We start from the raw sequence: 5191 nt of genomic DNA, 5'->3' as shown, positions 1-5191 counted from the left end.
AAGTCATACTTGTTCATGTAGCACCTTTTTCTTAGGGGCACTTAGGAGTTTTGCATCTTTGGGTTCCTTCCTTGGAACTTTGTGGGCCTAGATCCACCCATTTTGTTTCCCTTCCTCTGAAACTATCTTAAGTCTACTCCTCCAAATTTAGGACCACTCCTCTAAAAGGAATGGAGGGCAGAATGAGTTCTAATAGTTCCATCATCTCCTGTTTCACAGTCCAAGGCATGGAAGCTCCTTTCTGTACTTACCATCTACAGGCTGCCTCAGTGTATTTATTTTGCCTATTCTGCATTCAAGTCTGTTTAACCAATTTCTTTTCTTTTCTTTTTCTTTTTTTTTTTTTTTTGCACCAAACACATTCACATTTCTTTTCTTTCTTTTTTTTAAAAACAAATGACAAAGACCCAGTTTACCAGCTTTTTTAAACCTAAGCTTAACATTACATATTTAAACAATTGTTAAAACTTTACTAAGTTGCCAGCATTCATGCACAACCAGAAAACATCCTTAAATTTATATTAAATCAGAAATGTATTACCATTAAATGCATTAATATCTTTCATTACTGGAAAAAAAATATTTCTACAGGAGACTCATCCTAGCAATGTTAGCTCACAGCAGGCTGACACTACTTGGCTCACATGTCAAACACAATGGAAAGCAGATCCATGCTGGTGTTAGAATACAATCTTGTCCTAGCAGTACTCAAAGTCAAGGATCACTTTGGATTACGTTTAATAAAAAAGCAAAGTGCATGCAGAGATTACAACAATTTTAAAGACAAAAAAAAAATGGTCCTATTGTGTGGTCCCAATGATAAACTCAAAATTCTATGACAAATAGGGACTCCAATGAACTGTTTATAAATATTTTAGGTACAATTATACTGAAAGTCGAGTTCGTCTGAAATCTTCAAAAAAACGTTCCTGTTAATCCTCAAATGGTGCTCCGTTATGTTTAACATTTCTATTAAATGCGTGCATTGAATTACTTGTTATCCAAGTACAGCAGCTGCTCCTTACCAATTATCGTTAAGGACTTTAACTGGCCGTCTTCTTCAACTTCTACTCCTTCTTGTCCAATCTCAACAATTCTTTTTGGAGTGATTTTTCTGCCATTTACTATTTTGGTAGAAGTTGATACAGATTTGAAGTTACCCATCCTGCTGCCGCCAAATGATGTAGAAGAGAATGAAGTAAGGCCACCATGACCTAGTGACCCAAATGAAGTAAATCCTGTAACAGATGAAGAAAATTCACCTCCAAATGATGGAAAGCCACTGAAAGCAGAAAAAACTGAGCCTGCACCTCGGTTTCTGCTTCTTTGGGGACCCCTTCGGTTCCCAAAAGAAGTCTTCAAATGGGTCTTCAAAAAAGTCGAATGAAAACGTGTCCCTTCCACCAAAAAATTCCCTGAAGACATCTTCTGGGTTCTGGAACGTGAAGCCAAACTCAAAAGGACTGTCAACATGACTTCCACCTCCACCTCCACCATTTAAGCCTTCTTTGCCATACTTGTCATAGATGTCCCGTTCTTTAGCATCCGATAACACCTCATATGCCTCAGTTACTTGTTTGAATTTTCTCTCTCCTTCTTCATTCTCAGGATTTTTATCTAGATGCCACTTTAGTGCCAGTTTCCGATATGCCTTTTTGATATCCTCGAGAGAGGCATGTCTCTGCACGCCTAGAACTTCATAGTAAACCACCACGTTTTAACAGATTGTTGGAACAAGTCAGAGGACGCGGCGGACGAGACGGGACAGGCAGGTGGCCAGGTGCTTGGGTCTGGCACAGCTGCGCTGGTGGCGGTGGCCACAGCGGCTCCTGCCGCTTTCCTTTCTCTCCTTTCTCCAATGACAAACAGGAAGTGCCTGTTTAACCAATTTCTATATTAAACTCTTTCCTTTAAAATAACTGATGCATTCCACTTTTGTTTATTTGACCTTGCTTGGTAACACTTGCACACACCCTTAAAAGTAAACTTTTGCATAATGAATATAAATTTCATATTTAAACATAGTGCTACAAAAATAACAGAATGAATCAAACTTCGTTACCCTAGGTAAATGCATGATTACCCAAATGGTATTCCTCTACTTCACGTACAACCAGAGAAACAAGTTGTACCCCATTTTTTTTACAATAAATATATATAAAAAGAAATAAATATAGTGCTACAAAATGAAAATCTGTAAAGCTAAAATATGAAGTAAATGCAGGGATTCTGAATAATAAATAAGTACCAAAGTTAGAATTCATCCTGAGGTCTTCTGTTAAATCCTGGAGATCTTAGAGTTCTACTTTAATGGTTGCTTAGAGAAAAGAGAATAGGATCTAAATAATAGGGACCCTTGAGGAAGGAAGTCTAATAGCATATCCCTAAATAAACCAAGGAACCAAAGTGTCACATTTAGAGAAGGGTGGATGGTCAATAATCCAACCATGAAGAAAGGGTCAACAGGACAGTTACCTGTCTCAGCAGTGGATTGTGGAGGAAACACTATCCCTCAGAATTCATTATCTTGAAGGACCCTCAGACAAGTTTGTTTTCTGAGTTCATGATTTATGGCCTGAAAAGATTATCTAGTAAATAATTTAATTTGAAATGCTTTTGTGACAGTAGAACCCTCAAGAGAATGGCATGGTGAAAATATAAATATTGGTGAAGGAACTAAATTTCAACCCAGGTGACAAACACTTCACAAGATAACATTCCATGGAAAATGTCAGTCTATTACCATAAAAAGATAACATACGTACACACACACACACACACACACACACATACACAGGTATGTATGCTCACATGTATACAAAAAAAAATAGGGTACTGTGAGAACCAACAACAAAAATAAAAAACAGAAATTTTTTCATAACAGTTGTTATTAGAAAAAGAATACAAAGTAATTATACTTGAGTGTCTTAAGAATAACAGGGACATACAAAAATATACATAAGATATAGTCATAAATGAAATGTCTTTTACAAAACAAAATATAAAGTTAATATAAACAACTAAAGAGACCGATCAGCTCCAATGACAGTGTAAAAATTATCTGGAATGAGGGGATTTAGAATTGCAGAGAGAGAGTTTAAAGTTGCCTAAAAGGAATGAAGGGCAGAATGAGATGGCTCTAATGGTTTAGCCAGAGCTCCCACAAGAAATTATATTGAAATACATGATAATTGAAAAATATATGATTAAAATTGCTCATGAATCATGAAATAACAAACTTTCAGAAATCCAAGTAAAATCTAAGAAAGGTAAATGGAAAGAAATTCACACTTAGATGGTGACCATCAAAAACTGAGAAGCTTCTTACAATATCACTACTTCTGCTCTTAATTTGATTTTAAAAACTAGAAAAGAGAAGGTAGAAATAATTTACAACAAAGTGGCAATTAAACAGATGACTGATTTTAAAGCTGAGAGAAAATGCAACACTCACAGAAACAAAAGTTAAGACCTGCCAGCTTCACCTACATGCCCAGAAAAAATAAACTAACAGGACCATTTATACAAACAAGTGTATAAAAAATTTAAAAAAAAAAAATCTAAGCAAAACAGCTGGCCACCAAATGAATATCACTAAAATAAATTTAAAAAGGCAAACCACAAGTGAAAGGAAAACAACCCCAGATTAACTTAGAAGTAATAGATGGTGCTTTTGGTAAATACAGGAGTAGAACTAATAGCAGTGTCTGATTTTAGGGTAAAATAATATAGATAAATTATGGACAAGGTTTACACATGTCTTCAGAGCTGTGTAATCCTAGTTAAAGCATCCCAGTACTCTTAGGTAGAGGCACTAATATGTCTAATTTTATGTGTCAATTTGATTGGGACAGTAAGTACCAAGAAAATTTGTTAAATTTTATTCTAGTATCTCAGTGAGAGTGATCCTATAAGAGACTGACATTTGAAGTGGTAAATTGAGTAAAACAGACTTCTTGCCCAATGTGAGTGACCTTCATTACGTATCCTATTATTTCTGTTCCTCTAGAGAATTCTAATACTATTCTATTAATTTAAAACTTGGTTACGTATGACTTTCAAATGATTTTTAATTAAAAGACTGGGAAACATCTAAAACATAAAGAAAGCGCTGAAATGACAAAAACAAATTAAAACAGACCAAAAATGACTAAAGTTGAGGGGAGATGCAAAAAGAAACAGAGAAATGAGGCAAAAGCAAAATATGTAGTAATTTGATGCAATTTAATTGAAATACATCAGTAAACAAAAGTATTGCAAATAGGTAAATACTCCATTAAACAAAGGAAGACTTGACATCCATAAAGCTTAGAATAAAGAACAACTGAAAGTCAATATAATAATAAAGACCAGGCAACAACTAAGAAAGTGAAGACTGTATTAAGCTCAGACAAAACTGAATTATGGCAAAAAACCTAACTAGAGAGTAAGGGAGAACTCACATAATGATAAAGCATTCAATAGAATAGTTGATACAATAATTCTAAGTGGTATATGTATAACTTTTAACATAAAAAGAAAAATTGATGTAATTGTAAGTCTGAATTAAATCCTCTGTCATTATCATAGAAGTTTGCATAGCTCTTCAATGACTGATTGAAGAAGTTGATTAAAAATGAATAAAATGCTGGGGATAAGGCTCAATGGTAGAGTTCTTGCCTAACATGCAGGAGATCCTAGATTCAGGCACCAGCACTGAAAAGGGAAAAGACAATGAGGCGGGTTCAACATTCTAACAGATAAACCTCAAAAAATTGTATACTGAGCTAATGGGTAAAACTATAAATGCATTAACAGTTTTTGTAAATAATACTTTATAGTTTCAGATAGTTGACATCATAGAAAGCACATTATTTGATCACATAAAATTAAAATGGAATTAAAAAATAGCATTAAACTTATATTAGAAGTAAAAATAAAGTCCTGAAAATCATAATTCTAATGAGAATAATATATATATGAAATTAATTTGAACTAACATTTTAAGAACACTATGAAATTTGTGGGATACATCTAACACAGATATTATAACCCCAGATAATAAAAGATGAAACACTAAGAAAAAATAAAGAAAACATATTTCTTTTGAAATTTTTAAATGGATAGCTGAATTAAGTGTCCCCCAACCAAACCAGGGAAGATAAATTCCCTGGTTTAGAAGAAAGTGACAAAAAGAAATTCAGAAGCTAAT

The 5191-nt window shown here is 34.0% G+C and overlaps 1 pseudogene; it reads right to left on the bottom strand.

Annotated features, from left to right (window-relative positions):
- Positions 1-990: 990 nt before the first annotated feature.
- Positions 991-1717, bottom strand: LOC124979459 (dnaJ homolog subfamily B member 6-like; annotated as a pseudogene).
- Positions 1718-5191: the final 3474 nt, after the last annotated feature.

The sequence above is a fragment of the Sciurus carolinensis genome, chromosome 3 (genome assembly GCF_902686445.1).
Source record: "Sciurus carolinensis chromosome 3, mSciCar1.2, whole genome shotgun sequence".
NCBI lineage: Eukaryota > Metazoa > Chordata > Mammalia > Rodentia > Sciuridae > Sciurus > Sciurus carolinensis.
This window is presented reverse-complemented; position numbering and strand designations above follow the sequence as displayed.